The following is an 18,281-nucleotide window of genomic DNA, read 5'->3' as shown; positions in this document are numbered from 1 at the left end:
TCAAGGATCATCTAGTTCCAACCCCCCTGCCATACACAGGGACACATCAGGTTGCCCAGGGCCTCATCTCACCTGGTCTTGAACACATCCAGGGATGGGGCATCCACAGCTTCTCTGGGCAACCTGTTCCAGTGCCTCAGCTCCCTCTGAGTGAAGAATTTCCTCCTAACCTCTAATCTAAATCTCCCCTTTTAGTTTAAAACCATTCCCCCTCCTCCTGTCAATATCTGATTGAGCAAAGAGTTGCTCCCCATCTTTTTTACAAGCCCCCTTCAAGTACTGAAAAGTTGTGATGAGGTCACCCCAGAGCCTTCTCCTCTCCAGGCTGAACAGCCCCAGCTCTCTGAGCCTTTCTTCACGGCAGAGGTGCTCCAGCCCTCTGGGCATCTTCGTGGCCTCCTCTGCACCCGCTCCAACAGTCCCACATCCTCCTGGTGCTGGGGGCCCCAGAGCTGGACGCAGGGCTCCAAGTGAATGATTTGCCCTTGGTGAAGCCGTGCTGGCTGTCTCAGATCACCTCCTTGTCTTGCATGTCCCTCGACATTGCTTCCTGGAGGATCTTTTCCATAATCTTGCCAGGCACAGAGGTGAGATTCAACGGTCTGAAGTTCCCTGGGTCCTCCTTTCTACCGTTTTTAAAAAGGGGAGTGATGTTTCCCTTTTTCCAGTCACCAGGGACTTCACCTGACTGCCAGGACTTTTCAAATATGATGGAGAGAGGTTTGGCAACTACATCAGCCAATTCCTTCAGGACCCTGGGATGAATGTCATCAGGCCCCATAGACTTGTGTTTATTTTCATCAGGTGGTCTCAGACCTGCTCTTCACTTACAGTGGGTGAGACTTTGCTCCCCCAGCCTCCATCTACAGGTTCAGGAAAGCAAAAACTTGGGAAGCCTAACTATCAGTGAAGACTGAGGCAAAGAAGTTGTTGAGTACCTCAGCCTTCTCCATGTCTGTCGTTTCCATGATAGCAATCAGTCATATTTGTCTAACTGCACCATGGTTTCCAATTCCTCTTGCTTGTTTCCAATTCCTCTTGCAGCAGGAGGAGAAGGCATGCAGTGTCTCATGCGGGGACGTGCTTATCCAGACACTTGACTCTGCGAGCAGAGCTTTCAGGGGGACAAGCTGGTCTCCACTGCCCTTCAAATCTGCTTCTGCTGAGACCTGGATGAACTGAGCAGCTGTGTGAAACAGCCGCCTGGCCCCTGAGGAAGCGCCACCAGCCTTCTACCACCACTCCTTGTTACTGCACCAGGACTCCTAGACAGGTGGGACCACAGCGCAGTTCCTGGCTGAAGAAGGCAATAGGGGGTTACCCATAGGAGACCCCAGAAACCCCCCCAACAGTGTCCTCAGCTGGAAGGCTGACACTTGGCTAGCTGTGCTTAGTTGCAGTGTGGGAGAGAGATCTGGAGGACTTGCAAGATGCATGTGTGCTGAGGGGGTTATTGCCCCTCTGCAATGCAAACCAGGAGGTCTGGACACACTAAATACACTTGCTTGGATTGTACTGGCTTATGTCATCTGTATAACACATGATCAGCAGGTAACATAGGGACAGTATTTGAAGAGAACACCCACTGAACTGTCAGAAAAATGCTTCGGAAATTTCATTTGAAGTCCCTCCCATGTAAAGAAACTGGAACTTGAAATATGTACAGAGCACAAAAGAATAGGCTCTAGCAGCAGATTTAAAAAATCAGTGCTTTAGGCAATCTCCTTAGCAGCTTGTTAGATGTTTTATAAGTGTCCTTCCCAGCTCCAGAAGAAATAATACTACTAATGATCATGTCAGATGCAAAATAATTTCACAGCCTTTTTTTCTCTGTGAGCTTTCCAACTTCAATAAATCAAGTTCCCTTCTATGCAGATGAAGGAATTCAAAACCCATAGTACAGATGGTTTAGGTGGAAGGAAGGAAGGAAGGAAGGAAGGAAGGAAGGAAGGAAGGAAGGAAGGAAGGAAGGAAGGAAAAAGAAAAAAAGACACCAGGGCCATCTTTTTCTGCATTAGTTCCAGCCAATATTTTGTTTGCCCTAGCAAGTCAGGCACTTGTTGAGCTGTGATACCTTCTCATTAGCACAGCTGAGTGCTCTCTGGGATCCCATGAGGAGGTGTTAGACTTAAGCGTGGAGAAACATAATAAGGGAATCTGCACGTGCCTGCATGTTTCACTGCTCTGCAAAGTGATCTGGTGGTCCCAGGAGAGGTGGTGAACATCCAAGTTTCCCCAGGGTTGGGGTGGTGAGATTGTCGTGCTGTGGCGTGATATTCCTTCAGGCTGAGAGGTGATTTACATGCCTGATGTACCGGGGGAGTGTTTCAGCCAGTGAACTGTGGGAACTATTATTCTCCTTGCAAATAGTCCTGTGCTCAGGATGATTGTCCGTGTGGACATAACCACACCTGAACGATTGTCTCAATCCACTAGGAGAAGCTTTCCTGCCAGTGACATACTTGGGGATGGCAGAGGTGAAGCAGGGCAGAAAGGACACAGGCACCTTTCTATCTTCTGCCCAACAACACACCAGTGAGAGGTTTACTCCTTTGTTTTTTAAAGATGGAATGTTGTATAGGGGAGGTGGCAAACATATTTTAAACTTCTGCCTTGAAATTTTGGGTTTATTTCTAACAAAATCATTGCAACCCAAGCTAAGGTAATTTGAACTACCCAGAAAATGCCTGTGTGAAGTCCCTTTTCCAGATATGTTTTGAAACTCTGTTGAATTTTCTGAGGGGGTATTGAGGAAAAGGTCCCAGAAATGACTGTTTGAAAAAAAAAATTGCATTGAAATGAGCAGAGTAGTATGAATCTTCAGTGCTCAGTGTAGTTATAGACCAAGAATAAATAACTTACACTGACAGATCAATCTTCCAATGTTGATTGCATTCATCTACTCTCTTTGTTCTGAATAATAGAAAACACCACTCCAGGCTCTTGCAGAAAGTAGACTAGGGCCAACAGCTCTCCAGAATCAAGGCTTGGGCCTCTGTCTGTAGAGCACTCGAGTAGGGTGACGGCCTCCTCTTGTGCTCCTCCTGCCTTGTAGGTGCTGTCTCCTGCTCAGTACAGCTTGATGCAGGTGTTACTTTGGGCTGAGGTAGTTAGAGATGCTCCATCTGCATTTGTGGGTGAGAAGGGACTCCCCCAACCCTGTGTCAGGAGCAAGATGAGCACACCTCTCCCTCGACAATGCGTGATCCCTGAGCAGGGGAGCAGATGGAGCAGGTTTATGTCTCGTGACAGGTTGCAGATCCTAGCTGCAACCAAAAGCTTTGTCTGGAATTTGTACGTCTATAACGGCATTTGCTCTCATCCAGTTCTCTGGTGCCTGCTAGACTTCGAGCTCACACAATGATTTTTCTCTCTGTTGGGATACTTACACTACCTTTTTCTTATTGAGTTGCCTATTTTTTTCACATTTTGTAAGAATGTAATTACCTTTGAAACCTCTTCCCTGCTCTGTAAGATCTGATTGAAATTTAGCCAATGGATTCAGAAACTTGCACAGGAACAATCTGAAAACCCAAGGAGATAGTCACACTGCAATGTGAAATAATCCATAATCCATCTGAGTTTAATTTATCCATAGCATTTACATTTTTTTCCTATATGTTAACTGATGCAATTTTGATAAATTCATTCCAAGCCTGTATGTTCCTTCTTTTTTCTTTAAACTGCCTGAAGAACCCAGCACCACCCTGTAGCTGCTCCCCCTCAAGACCTGCCATGGACCGCATGGTGAGCAGAGCAACAGCCTCCACTCACGACCTTTTCAATTTGTCTGCAGAACTAGAAAATGCAATTAAAATGAGAAACAAAAGGTCAGAAAACAGAAAACACATGACTGACTAAATCTAATCTTTTGTGTGTGGATATTTAATCTCTTAATTGCTAAAGCTGTACCTGAACTCCAAGCATGGCCATAGAGGTAAATGAGAAACACAAATGTAGTGATCTTCTTTGGGTCTTCATTTTCCATGTGAGTTGTTTTCTCTCTTCTGCTTTGTCTAAGCTTTGGGTCTTATTTTGCTTATTTCCCTGGCTTCAGTTATGATAAACCTCCGTGGGGTCCCTGTTTGCTTCACACATGGCTCAAAGGGTGGCGGGGAGCAGCCCATCCTTCACATCAATCCATCATAGGCCATGGAGAGCGGGAGCTTTTCTTTCTAAAAGAAAAGCCTCCCAGTAACTGTAGGCTGAGATTAATAAAAATGACTTGTTGGGGCAATTTGTTGTTATCAGCCATCCCATATATCCCCCTCTTTGGAAAGCCTCTGACCTTTCGTGTCTTTCTTCAGATTGTCTTCCTACTGTCCCACCGACTGATCCCAAACAGATGTCTTTTTTTCCACATAGCGTATCTTGAGGCTTTCACGAGAGAATGATGATGCAATATCCAGTCCTTGAGGTCTGGAAACTTCATTTTAGAGGAGAGAATCTGTGTCATACTTCTTGGCAGGGAGACTGCAGGGCAGGTGTTATAAACCATAGATGGTTTCTGAATGGAGATTGTCCACAGTCAGTTATAGCACCCAAACGCAAATGCTGAGGCTTTAGACTATCACAGCATATTTGCAAAGCATTGCTACCATTTAAGTGCAGTTGGTAGATTAATTTCACTGTGTTTCAATTTGCAGTTTAATGACGTCAAGGTTAGAGTGGATTACAGCCATCTCATTTGGCCTCCAGCTTTAACTGCGGCACAGGGTGTTATTCACTGAATTTCATAAACATTTTAGGCGTATCACCGGTATGCAAATGGCAGTCTACGGACTCTCCCAGTTATTCTGCATTTGAATTTCAGAACCGGGGGCCCGAGGGGCAACTAGTTTTTGCAAATAAACATCCAGCTTTACATGGCTACATGAGGCCTGGCAATCAGGATCGCTCATAAAAGGCACACATATTATGGCATGACAACAATGCAATCAAAGGTAACTTGACTGTAGCATCCACATATTGTTTTCCTCATCTGCCATCAGCTTTTTCATTTTTAATTTTGATTGGGAAAGTTAACTGTAAAGACGTTATGGGAGAAATGTGTTTGTCTACACCATGAGGCCGCCTGCCTTTAAAGTGCTGCCCCCAGCTATTAACAGCATTGCCCCAGGAGCCAACGTCCCACTGTCGAGGCTTGGTGGCCATCCCTACACCACAGACCTTGGGGACATCTGGCTCAGCTCTGCCTCTGGGAGGAGAAAGTGCCTTTCCTCCTCCTGCTGTAAATCTCCCTTCTGAGCTCTCTGTATGGTCAAAGGCCAAGTCCTGTGCAGTCCTGGAGGCTCACAGCTCCAGGGATGGTCATGGTGGGCCACGGCCAGGAGCATCTCTCCTTGCTTCCACGGGATTGCTATTTCTTGGGGCAGACATTTCCAGAAATCCCTACAAATCAGGGAGACATGCTGTGGCTTGGTTCATAGCTCATGGCTTGCCGGTGTTGTATTCGACCGTGTGCTCTCAAGTACCCTTTGTTTGCATTATTATCTGGAGCAGCACGATACGACTGTCCTACTTTGCCTCCTGTAAAAATAGCACAGAAATAAGGTTTGATCTTTTTCCAACCACAGAGATAATTGTGAGCTGTTTGCATCCAGGATCTTCCTAGTCTGTTGTTATAGCTATTTTAAAATGATTCTTTACAGCTTTCTTTTTTTGTTTGTTTGTTTGTTTTTTTTGATGGGGTCACTGAGTTTGCTGGTAAATCTTGATACACCTGTCAAAATACATTTTTTTTCACTGACAGAACATTTTGTATTGCAGGGTTAGTGTATATTAATATGTATCCCTTTCTTTTGCCATTCTTCAAAGTAATTTGGAGGATACAATTTTCAAATCTTTTATTGTACATCCTTTCAGAAAAGTGTCTAACTGCTTCTTTCTCTCTTTTGAAATCATATTTCTTTCTTTCTGATAGGATCAGATCTGAAATCATTTGTCATGTTCCTGATATTTTTCATTTTTGAAGTCAAGCATTGCTTTTTACCCTGTTTTTTTAGGCTTTTGTACTTCTTTTCTCCACTTTTAATGTGGATTCTAATGTTTGTCAAACAATTTTATTTCTGTCATCTTTATTCTCTGCTTTATATGATATTTCCTGTTGGTTCCTTCCTACAAGTTTTTTAACTAAATTTCTTTAATTTCCAATTGATGTACTTTTTCTAAGTACTGTTGTCATGGAAGGCAAGTGTAAGAAATATTATAGACTTTGTGCTAGTTTGCCAGCCTAATGAGACAGAAACAAATAGTGCACACTGAGAGAGGCAAAACAGCTCCGAGTAAATCTAATAGGCTTCTGAATTGGCTGCCGTGACCCTGTGGAAGGGGAGATGAACACCTTGCAGGTGGCTCTGCTCATCATGGCCAACAACCAACGCTCTCCAGCAAAGCTCCTGGGTGGGAAGAGGGGGATGCTGTGCCTCTGCCGCTGGGGACATCCCTGGGGGCACCCCGCAGGGACCCAGCCAGCTCCCCTGGGTGTTCAGGACAGCACCAAGTCTGCAAGTGTCTCCAAGAAAACACCTCCTCATCTTCCCATCCAGAGACAGGGGCAAGCCCAGTGATATTTTGGATGCCTCAGTTAATTTTCTCTCAATGCTTGTTTCTCACCAGGCAGTGTTATTGCAGGCAGCAGGGAATCAATCATAATAACAGGGTGAGCAAAGAGGGTCACCTCACCAAGGCATCTTTGGGGGGGACCCCCGGTACAAGAAGTCAAAAGGAAGGCAAGAACGTCAAATATCATATCAAATATCCTCTGAAAAGTTTGAAGCAAAGGCACTGGAAAGTCCATTGTTTGTTTAATGTCATCGAAACCAAGTAGAGGAACAAGGTTTTTAAAAGCACAAGTGATGAGCACAAAGGAGGTGTCATGGGAACTGCTCGTCTCCATTTGCCAGTGGAGGAGTGATGGTGTTTCAGTGCTGCTTGAGAGTGACAGAGTCCAAAACCAGAAAGAAATGTTGTTTTTCTATACAGTGATTAAATGTGGAACCTCGTGCCATAGGGAGGCCAGAGGCCAGGAATATCACACTGAAAAATGTCCATAGTGTTCTGTATAACTGCTGGTGGTACCTGGTGTAATTAGCAAAATGGAATTAGAGAAGGGAGCTTATCCTTAAAGTTAGGGCTGAGAGCAGAAAGGATCACCCTGAGGACCCACAACTGTGGATTTTTTTATGCTGTCTTCTGGAATAGCTGATGCTGGACACTGTACAGCCTAAGATTTTGGACAAGAGGGCCCCAGCTGCCCGAGAAAGTGCAAAAACCTCATTCTTCAGTACCTCTTCCTCATACAGTTGAACTAACATGTGGCTGTGCACAGCTTACAGTGGAGCAGTGCCATGAGTTTAGCCCTCCCCACAAAATCAGCCTGGGAATACAGCATCTGCTCCTTCCAAGGGTGAGAGCTGTGACCCCAAAGAGGGGACGATCACCTCCTGTGCTGCCTGTGGAACAGCCTGGTGGCTTCCTCTTAATGGAAAAATTATGTATCTGACAAACACTAGTGACTTCCAGAGCAGCATAGCAGCAAGCTGTGGATCCAGTCAAGCCAGCAAGGGAACGTGAATTACCACTTGCTTCAGAAAGCAGATCTCCTCCAGGAGAACAAGAAACTTCCACCAGGTTCTGGCTGTCAGTGGGAGGTGATGTACGGTGAGCTGAGGTCTGGGTAGAGATGGATCTCCTCTGTATTTCCACAGGAATTAAGTTGTTGCTATACACCAGGGTGAAAATCCAAGCACAGTAACGTAGTAACTGCACGGCGATGTGAAAAATTAACTAGCAGTTTAGAAAAGCATATTCAGCTACTGAGGAAGGCTGGAATGAATTGTGCTCAGCTGCTGCTGTTTATGTTTCTCATGCTCTGCTTGTTTCTTCAATTTCTTATGTCCTTTTTCATGTGTCCCTCTTTGTTTTTGCTGTATCTCTTCTTGATGCCACTGCACAGCCCGGATGGGCTTCAGCTATGCTGGGTGTGGAGAGAGCAGCTAAGGATTCACACAGGGCTCTCATAAGCCGCTTCTGCTATAATATCTAATTCACAAGGCTTGTATCTATAATGTTGAAGTCTAGCTGAGAGTTACGGCCATACACACAAACCAAAGCGAGAAGAGACACTGCTGCAAATACCTGCAGTCCAGCAAAGGGTGGGCATCAAACATAAAGCCATGAGATATTATAAATAAAATCAGCAAAAGCCAGAGTTGCCGCTGAATGGCAGGGCCGTTATGGCTCCAAGCCAAGCTGAGGCTGCGGGCTGGGGACAGCATCCCATCCCATCCCACCCCATCCCATCCCATCCCACCCACGGGCTCGGGAGGTGCGGGGTGAGCTGACAGTGAGGGTGACAGCCCAGGAAGGAGGTGAGTTCAGGACAGTTCGCATGTGCTGCCTACAGAGCAGTAAAGCAACATGACTGTCCTCATTTCCTCATTACACTAATGACAGCCAGGAAAGCTGTGCAACTCTTTTCTTTTCCTTCCTTTTTTATTTTTATTTTTATTTTTTATTTTCCCCTCAAAATACTGCACTTTCCCTTGGAAGGGATTAGCGAACCAGCCCTCGCCACCATCTCCCCAGGGCCTCCCTGGCTCAAGAGCTGCTCGTTTTAAATGATTCAAACCTAGGCTGTAGGAAGGGGGAAACCCCTGGGGCCCCACAGTAAAATGGAGCAGCAATATGACCTTTTAAAAGCAATATGTTTTCTGTGCAAGAAAACCAAACTGCCCACGGAGAAACTGTTCCCCAAAGAGCAGGAACATCATGAGGTCTTTCTATGTTTCCAAGAACCACTGCTACCAGGTAATGCTTGCTATTGATCAGGCACAGCCTAGATCCATTTCTTACTCTTTCATTTATGAGCATGCTTTAAGAGCCTTATAACTCAGCTCTTGGGGTCAGAACAAAGGAGAAAATTGCAGGTGCATATTAGACAGGGATACCTACCGAAAGATGCCACTTGCAAACACCTTGGTGAGCCCAGCCTGACCTTTCCTGAGGTCAGGGTCGTGCATGACGATGTCCCCCTGCCCTGCCTGATGTCCCCTTTCAGGGCCAGGTGCTGCTCCATCTCCTGCAGTTGCTGCTGGCAGTGCTGGGAGCATCTCCTCTCCTCCCAGGCCACCTCTGAGCGCCCCAGAGGATGGACAGCCTCCAGCTTTTCCCTGTTAATATATGGGGAAAGGTAGGCTGTCTTCTTCCCAGAACAAACCCCAGTGCCTGCTCAGGGAAGGTACAGGCTGTTTTGAGATCCAGTACACATCAGCAAGGAGCATCACCTACCAGGAGAGCTTCAAACCTGCTTAGTGTAGAGGAGAGATCAACAACAGACATGGCTTCGGCTTTCAGAGCAATTTGTCTCAGCTCAAGGCGAACAGAGAACAAGGCAGGTGGTAGAAAACGCTGACAGTGGGAAAATGAAGCATGAAGAGGGAGCAGTCTCCACCAGCGAGACCTAGAAGCACAGGGTAAAAGTTTTCTCTCAGCTACAATATCACATAGACAATGATGCCCCGGATCACAAAGCTGGACTCTTTTCAGCCTCATTTTCAATGATGTCTCAAAATACAAGTTTGCCATCAGCCTCAGTGAACAAAAAAATAATGCCTGACTCTGCAGAAAACACAACTGAAAGGCAAAACGTGCCTTTGGCTCATTCTGCAAATCGGTGTCCCACATCTCAAGGAAAAAATGGTTCCTGAAGTACCCACCCAGCTCCTGCCTGTGATGTGAGACTGCTCCCTGACACACAGACCTAGTTTAAAGGTTAAAGGAGAAGGAAAGGCAGTCCCCTGGGCTGCTGAAGGCCAGGTTTGGCCTAAGGCTGTGCCATGAACAGGCAGGACCAGAGAGAGAGAGGGAGCAGGTTAAATTCATAGCCAGCCAGAGTGGAGTCTGGTGAGATCAAAAAGAAAAAGAAAAAAAAAAAGGGGGGGTTTATAAAATTGTGAGGTGTAACTTGTTTGCTTCGGAGAGAATTTTAGATTTGTTTTCTTCTTTTGCACATCTACTGCCTCATTTCATTAATTATAAGTAACAAAATGTGGTGGGTTTTTTTGTTTGTTTTGTTTTTTTTAAGAAGTCTGGAAGTGTGGCACGTGCCCCAGCTGTGCCAAACACCTCTGCCATTTATTTCTCCAGTGGTTCCTGCACCCAAACCAATGGGCAGTGAAACAATTGCTAAGTCTTGCTAAGTGTTCACCCTTGGGCTGCCTCTTCATCTTACAGGAGTCCAAGATTTCAGCCAAACAGATTTTTTAATGCTTTGAGAGGGTTCCGAGATCAACAGCCCAAAGCCAAAACTGTCCATGGTCTTCTTGTCCTAGCTCTTTGCCTCATCCTGCTACGTGTAATGATTTACTGAAACGTGGCTGGCACGAGGCCCTAGCCATGCTCTGAGCTGCAGCAGTGCCCAGAAAAACAAACACTGGCAGAAAACAGATTTGCTGGAGGAGAAAGAAGCTGGCCCGTAAGTCACAAAGGCAGGGGCTGCTCTGCAAGGCTGCAGCTCTGGAGATAGTCGGTTTGGGGAAAATATTCCAGAAGGGAGTGCAGTTGTTTAGAGTTTGGGGTTTGTATACATCCTGCAGTGCCTGGTGCGTGTTTGCAAAGCCCCTGCACTGGCAGGGTGTCTCGTGGCACAGCTGAGTGCTTGCAGGCACCTGCAGAGAGCTGCACAGCTCGGCCCCACCACTGCAGTCCATCTCCATCAGAGAGAGCACAGGGGAAGGAGGTGTCTGTGTGGCAGATCTCGGCACGTCCTGAACAGCAGTGGGCCGCCCAGGCTGTATTATTAAAATAATGATAGGGACACAGCCACATGTTGGCTGGGAGCTAGCACAACCACCCAGCATAGACATTGATCGCTTCATTTATGAGAGCGCTCTCCTGGCAAGGAGAGGGTTCATAATGGGGGTAAATGGTGTACATTTTGCAGAAAACATCATTAATCTGAAGCTGGTCTGCAGGCAGGAAAACAAGCCACTTAGCCACAAATGCCACCGAGTGCTGCAGCTGCCGGTGGCTCTTCTCCCCACATGCCAGGTGAGATAACAGGAGCTGCGAGCAGCTCGGAGACCTGCAGAGACCTGCAGGGACCCCCTCAGCTGCTTGGCACTCTCGTGATTAAAGACCTTTGGAGCCCTGGTTATTATCTCCAGTCCATCCCTAAGCTGTGCAGCTCATCCCACAGGAACTTTATCACCACCACCAGCAGCAAGCAAAAATGTGTCTCCCACCGGCAGGGCTCACCATGCTCCCTCTGTTCATGGCTGCAGTGGAAGCAGCCCCCCGAAACGACCGTGCAATGCAGGAAAACCACGTTACACTCCAGGCTGTGTCACGTTGTGGGGAGGAGATCACGTGCTGGCTTACTGGGACACACACATTCACCAACCCACTCCACCACCCCCAAATGCAAGATCCCTGCAGCCCTTAGCAGGTAGGTGGTCACTGCTGCTGCCTTTATCTGTAAGTAACCTGGAAACACAAACACATCGCACTCGTAATTCACTGGTGCTAATTTGAGAGCGACATTAGCTTTGTCTTCATTGGCAAAAGGAAGAAAATGCCAGGGTTTTTTTTGGACAAAGCTGTGCAAAATAACGGTGATGCAAAACACAGCCTGGGCAGGTCAGAGGGTGGCTGGAATAAGTCAGTGGGGTGGCAGGAGGACAGAGTGGAGGGGGGGTTCCCTGCTTCTGCAGAAGCAGGAGCACAGCTCCCCACAATCCAGGCCGCAGCTGGCTCACCTGAGCTCGGAGGATTGGTCTGGACTCTGAAAAGCAGAAGTACAGCGACCCCAGCACCTTCACCCCAGTGCTCATGGACTCTTCAGACACCCACAGCATTTGGACTCCCAGTGCTGCTGCTTTACCCTGTGGCCAGAGTAAAAATTTCCATTCAAAATGGTAAAATTTAACACATACATGCACAAAAGTATATACCTTTTCCCTGGAGGTGTTTCCAGAAATTTCCTTTGAAAGAAAGGCAATAGAGACATTCACTCAAATGGTCTTTCTCCCTTCCACCTCTCCCTGGTAGGGCTGAGGTCCCTGCATCCCTTCCAGTGGCCAAAGGCACCCATGGTCCCTTCTGAGCACATAGTTGGTGCCAGCAGGGAGCAACGAGCAGGTGAAATGGGTGCTAAGTAAAGAATAACTGACATTGTAAAATCCCCCAGAAGGGACCTTGGGGGTCACCTAGTCTGCCTTCCTGCATAGCTCTGGTACCTCGTGCCTGCTCCTGCTGTTGGCTGGGGGCTCCAGTCATGGCCGTGCCTTTCACGCGATGCTTTTCGCTGCAGAACATCTCTCCTCATCATCATCACTCAGCCCAGAGACACATGCATGGCCAGTGCCCGAGGTTCCCACCCTGCTTGTTTTAAAGCCTGCCTGCATGTTAGTAGCCCTGCCAGCTTTGGGCTGTATCCAGCCACCTCCCATTGAAGATGACCACTTGTCTGCCTGCAATTGCCTCCTTCGTACCACCAGCAAGCAGACAGACACCACCAACTTATTTCACTCCTAATAAACTTTACAATCATTACAAGTAATTTACGCTTTCAGCTTCTGCACTGCCACTTGGTGAGAGACGAACGGGTGAAGATAACCTGTGCAAAGTACCAAACTTCACATCTCACAGGGAAGGTGCCCCTGGAGAGGGGGTTGGTGTGGTTGCTCACAATGACAGTGAAGTTCAGCAGCCACCAAGCCCTCCCTCACCTCCTGCAGCCCAGAGCAGTGGGAACCACAGTCTCCCTCCTGCCCTTTTCTCCAAGGAGGGACCCCAGCCAACTCAGAGCTGCTCTACTCGTGGTAATGCTCCTTTCCTTGGGTCTTCCAAGGCTGCAGCAAACTTCCAAGACTCCCTGTCCCCCCCATCTCCTTCCCCAGATGTCCCTCAGGGGTCACTCGGCTTATTACCCCATCCCTGCCTCCCCCCAGCTGCCTCCTCCAAGGGCCTCTAGCTTGGACCCCCCTGCAGCAAAACCCCAGATCCGAAGAGCTGCTCAGGATCATCCACGCCTCTGGGAAAGGCACGGGCATCCTGACAGCAGTTAGCACCACGCTCAGCTTTGTTTGACTGACGGGTAAATGAGATGTTTAGTGATTTCTCTGTGGTCTGGTTTACAGCAAAGAGAAATGGCTCTATCTGAGCTGCTCCACTTCATTAGTAGTTTAGAGAAGAGGGGAGGAAAAGAGAAAGCTGCCTCGAGGTTGGAAATTAAATTCTTTTGTGTTTAATCCCCCCTGGAAAAAAAAATAAAATAAAAAGAGCAGCAGCATTTTGGCAGATCCCTCTCCCTCCTGGCTCAGGAGGGATGCTCACAGCAGGACAGCAGAGGGGCCACCAGGAAACCTTGGACCTCTGCCCAAGGCTGCCAGAGCCCCTGCCAAAGCTGCTGAGCGGTAGCCTTCTACGCATGGATGATTGCTTTCTTGAGCATGGGAAGGGAGAGCAAGGGCACCCTGCTGTGCTGCAAACGGGGTTGGATGGACCCCGCTAAACCGTGATTCACCGGAGCACACACCCGTGCCCATCTGTGATCGCTGGACCTCGGCAGGACACTGAATCCCCACTCCCCTGGGATTCACTGAGAGGAAGAAAATAAAGTTTCTGTTCCTAGGGATTGCAGAAAAATGTCTGCATTTCAGGTCATTTGGCATTTTATGTCCCTTATTAACCCTTTTCCATTTTTCATTTCCCTTTCACTCATTTCTCTTTTGAGTTGGGCCCGATTTTGAAGCAAAAAAAAATGCCTTTGAACATTTTAAAGTGAGGTTTTTACCTTGAGGTTTTCAAAGGCAGCTTTTCTATATTGCTCTTTCAAAATATTTTATGGCAGTTTTCTTTTAATTCTTTTTAATCATTCAAAACCCAGTCACTGAACACGACCTGGAGTTGTGCTACACCCCCAGAAGCACCACCTGGGGGCAAAAACCCTCTTCACTGAGAGCACATCACCCAGCTCGTGTTTTATGGCCAACCCAGCGTCAGCACGGCTGAGGCTGGAGCAACACACGTGCCTTAGCCCGGTGCCAGGAGCATGGGGCAAGAACCCAGAGCTCTGCGGTGGCTGCTGTGAGCGCTCCTGCAATTAGTGCAATTAGTCCTCTTTCACCAGAAGAGTGACAACCCTCCAGACAGGAGTGGGGATGCTCTGCAAATCTGGCCCTCCTGGAATTGCAAAATGGTTGAGGATGGGAGGCACTTCTGGAGAACGTCTGGTCCAACTGCCCTGCTCAGGCAGGGACACCTAGAGCAGTTTGCCCAGGACCACAACCATGTTTTCTGAAACTCCAGCCCTGAAACACACAGCCCCAGGAAGTTTTAGTTATCCACATCTTTGGCTTTCTGACTCTGAAGAAGATCTCAAGGATTCAGATGCTGCCGTTCTTGGAGACCAGCACCATCTGGCCCCTGTCCTTACTCACTTTAGATTAAAGACTAGAAAGCCTTTATGAAGTCAAAAGAAAAAAAAAAGAGTGATATGTCATCTGGATTTCCTACTGTTTGCTGGTAATTAAGTTTGTCACAGTCTTGACAGAGCTGGGAACAGTGGAGGGAATCAGAAAGAAAAGATGGAGAGAGAGAAAATATAACAAGAGTCTCTCCAGAGCTGTTTCCTTCTGATTCTGTTACCAAAGAAAATGATTAAAAGAAATAATGATATTTCCATGGTGTCTGCTCCCCAGTTCCACTACAGATACAAATTAAGCTTAACAACTTGTCGATTCTTTTTTTTAAGCTCAGGTAATGTCATTCCAATATTTACTGGGCTGCACGCCAACTCATGGGTTTCATATTGGTTCAAATCTAGACTCTCCCTCTTCATCCCTCTTTGTTGTTTTCTCTTAATTTATTTTCTTTCTTTTACTTGGAGAGCCAAAAATCCAGCCAGCTCAGTGGCACAGCACCTCAGGAGCAGGGCTGAAAGGCCCCAGGAAGAAGTGGTCCTTAGAGTTCATTTTCATCTTTCACTCTGCTTGGATAAAACCAAAACCGCTTGAAAGACCCAAAAAGCTGCCGAGGCATTATCTGTGCTTCAGTACTGCCACAGCCCACCCTGCCAAACCTCCCTCCTACACCAAGCTGATGGAGATGGAGGTGGCTGCAATTTGCTCTTGTCCACAGCCGGGTTTCTTGCCCCTCTGGGATCAGACACAGTGAGCTGGGATGCAGGCAGAGAGGCAGCTTCAGCACTAGAAAGGCAAATTTCCATGCAAAAAAAAACAGTGTTGCATTGTAAAAGCACTGAAAATATTTGGAAAGTGGAGACCATGAGTGTGGGGAAGTCATTGAAAAGAATTACCATGAGCAATTCTGGCTCTGACCCCACCCTTGCTCTGTCAGTGCCCAGCTTTGGAGCTCCCTCTGGTCTCTGCACATCCATGGAGCCCCTGACAAGCAGGACTTCCTCCTGGTTTCCTTTAGTTTCCTGGGTTGAATGAAAATTATTTGCTCCTTATGGGAAAACATAACCCCTACCCAAACAACTGCAGCATTACAGGGCGCCACGTGAAAGCTGCTCTGACATAAATCTTGTGCTTCCCCACCTCCCTCCAAGCTGGTAAGGCTGCACAGAGCTCTCACAGTGGACTTTGCAGAGGGCCATGAGGACAGATTTATTTTGGAATATTTCCACTTGTCATCACAATTAATCACCAGAACCCAAGGAAAAGGAGCGCAGTTTATGAAAACTGAAAATGAAAAAAGCAGGGAATGTGACTGCAGGAACCTGACAAACAGGACAGCAAGACAGGGAGACAGCTTAGAATAATCCATTTTCATGCCAACTCCAGTAAAAAGAAAAGAGAAAGACTGAGCAGCATCCTTCCCCATGACAACCTCCAGAGCATAATTGTGGCCCTCATCTGAAACCATGCAGCAGCTCTTCAGAACATTTTCAAAAGACAAGGCACCGTATTTTTTAAGCTCTGTCTCAAGCACGATACTCCGGAGAGTCCCTCTACTGTGAAAAATAAATGCTCCTCTATAAAGAACTAAATCCACATTTCTCGAAAACAGCCTCAGATCTGGACATGAACTTCAGAAAACACAGAATAATGTTGGCTAAAGTTTTGCACTAAGGACACTGGCAAAACAGACTCTGTCATGTGTCCCCACCTGTTCCTCCCCATTTCATTGAGAGGACTTCCAGCCCCTTCACCATCTGCCATGAGAAGTACCAGGCTCCTCTGGAAGGCATGTCTGCAATGTTGGCATCATTAATGCAGAAGATAAGGAGGAAGTCTGTTTTCTAACTCAGTAGCTGAGACATGGACTCCAAAATGAGACACCCTGTAATAGCTTCACCCATGAAGCATTTACAAATAACAGCCTGCCACGGGAGAAGGATGCCACATCTGGGCAAGGAAAGGAGGCAAAAGCAAGCTTGGGTTTCCCCCAAAGCGCCCTAACCTCCGAGTTACCTGGGTGGAGGGCAGTGAGGGGGAAGAGGAAGAGGAGGGCTCCTGCCTGGCAGCCTTCTGATTCTCACCTTTGGCTCCATGTAGTGTCAGATGCTTGCAGAACAGATGGTTGAGTCAAATGGGAAATTGGTCAGTGTTTCACTGTGGCGAGAAGAAACGTATTTTTTGTTGATCCAAACCAATTTATTTTTTTTTTTTTGCATCTTGGCAGCTGAGCTGCAAAGAAAAAAAACTACACACACACACACAAATTTCAGCGCTGCTTTGGTTTTGTTAGGTTATAAGCTCCTAAAACCCCCAAAGATGGGCATTTGGGGAAGGCTACGAGGGTTCTGGCCTGTGCCCCCCTGCAGGGTGGAGGCAGGTGGATGCGGAGGGTCCTGCCATGGGCAGCCCGGCTGTCCCAGAGCCCCGTGGCTCTCGCCCAGCTGCCCTGCAAAGACCTGCAGGCCCACCTGGAAGCAGACCATCAGTTTCTCCCCAAACCTTCAGTCCCCCCTCATGGGCTCCACCCACTGAGCAAATGCATGGCTAGACTCTAAATACCTTTAAGTGATTTGTGGTGTTCATTCAAGAACCATGAAATCACACCAGCATACTGTTGTGGGAGCAGGTCTGCTTGGAAAGATGGAGTGAGCTTTTAAAGTCTTCGTACTCACAAGGTTTTCTTCATCAGTGACCAACCCAGATGAGTCTTCACACACAGCATCACTGCTTCCCATTACACAGCACAGCAAGCCAGAGCCCCTGCAGAGGGAAACAGCACCATCACGGCCACAAAGAGGAGCAATTCCTTACTTCTACCCCCTACCCAGGCACTCAAAGTTCATTAGCAGGAGCAGGAAGGGCACGTAATCAAACATGATTAAGGTACACTAGAGACAGGATATCCAGTGTTGGTGTGTCCCTTAGCAAGCTGTTCTAGTGGGTGGCGGGGGACACGTGGGCATGCGGAACAGGGAGAACCATGAGAAATGAGCCAACAATACAGAGCAGGTTGACAATGTCCACCCAAATTACCTCACTGACCAGAAACTCGCCAGGCTTCTGGACTAGCAGGAACTATGAGAGTTAACAGCAAGTTTTCGTCACAAGTTCTGTTAGTAATTCACAATCCAAAACACACACTTTGGGTTCATGAGACGAATTACTCTCCATGAATAGTTCATTGTCTCTGTCCAAGATACAGTGTTCTCTGAATACACTGCTGTCTGTGAGGCTCCCACGGGGCATATGTCTCAGAGGCTGTTGTCTTAAGTGGACATAGCAAAATCCTCTTCGGTATTGCCAAGCGAGGAAGCCCTCAGCTGGAATCTGCAAAGGAAAGAAGCTCCTTTCTCCAAAAGCTGAAATTTCACTTTTGCTTAATAATTAAACCCCCAGATAACAGCTTTTACGCATGAGCTGAACCACTAAATTACATGGTGGATCTACAGCCTTTTTACACTGACTGGAGTTTGCTCATGTGGAAATCTCCTGGTGCATCATCCTGTGGACACATTAACGACGTAAAGAAGGTGAGCAGGTTTTATGGTATTGATTAAAAACATTCCTCTTCCAAACTACAAAAGAATTTATGTTTTTGTTTTATTTTTTTAATCCACTTGGCACAAATTCCCCATCATTTGAGTTGTGCATCAGTGTTGATGTACATGACTTTTTTCAGACTCACTCTATTGAAAGTGGAATGACTTCACAGAAGCCTTGAGCGAAGTCTGCAGGGCTGGGAGCAGGGGCCAGCGAAGCCCCCAGGACCCCCCTGTCTGTCTTCTCCAGGGCCTTGGCCTGGGCCTCAGCCACCGGGCATACATTGGCCAAGGATGTGCAATGACACCACCC

The 18,281-nt window shown here is 47.3% G+C and overlaps 1 long non-coding RNA gene across 1 annotated transcript; it reads right to left on the bottom strand.

The window, feature by feature from the left end:
* Nucleotides 1-14,957: 14,957 nt before the first annotated feature.
* Nucleotides 14,958-17,176, bottom strand: LOC121079064. Its single transcript, XR_005824851.1, has 4 exons — nucleotides 17,102-17,176; nucleotides 16,511-16,658; nucleotides 15,323-15,448; nucleotides 14,958-15,212 (listed from the first exon to the last, which is right to left on the bottom strand). It is a non-coding gene; the product is annotated as an uncharacterized LOC121079064 (long non-coding RNA).
* Between the last annotated feature and the right edge of the window lie 1,105 nt (nucleotides 17,177-18,281).

Source organism: Cygnus olor, chromosome 16, assembly GCF_009769625.2.
Source record: "Cygnus olor isolate bCygOlo1 chromosome 16, bCygOlo1.pri.v2, whole genome shotgun sequence".
Classification (NCBI taxonomy): Eukaryota; Metazoa; Chordata; class Aves; order Anseriformes; family Anatidae; genus Cygnus; species Cygnus olor.
Note: the sequence above shows the minus strand (reverse complement) of the source record. Positions and strands in the feature narration are given on the sequence as shown.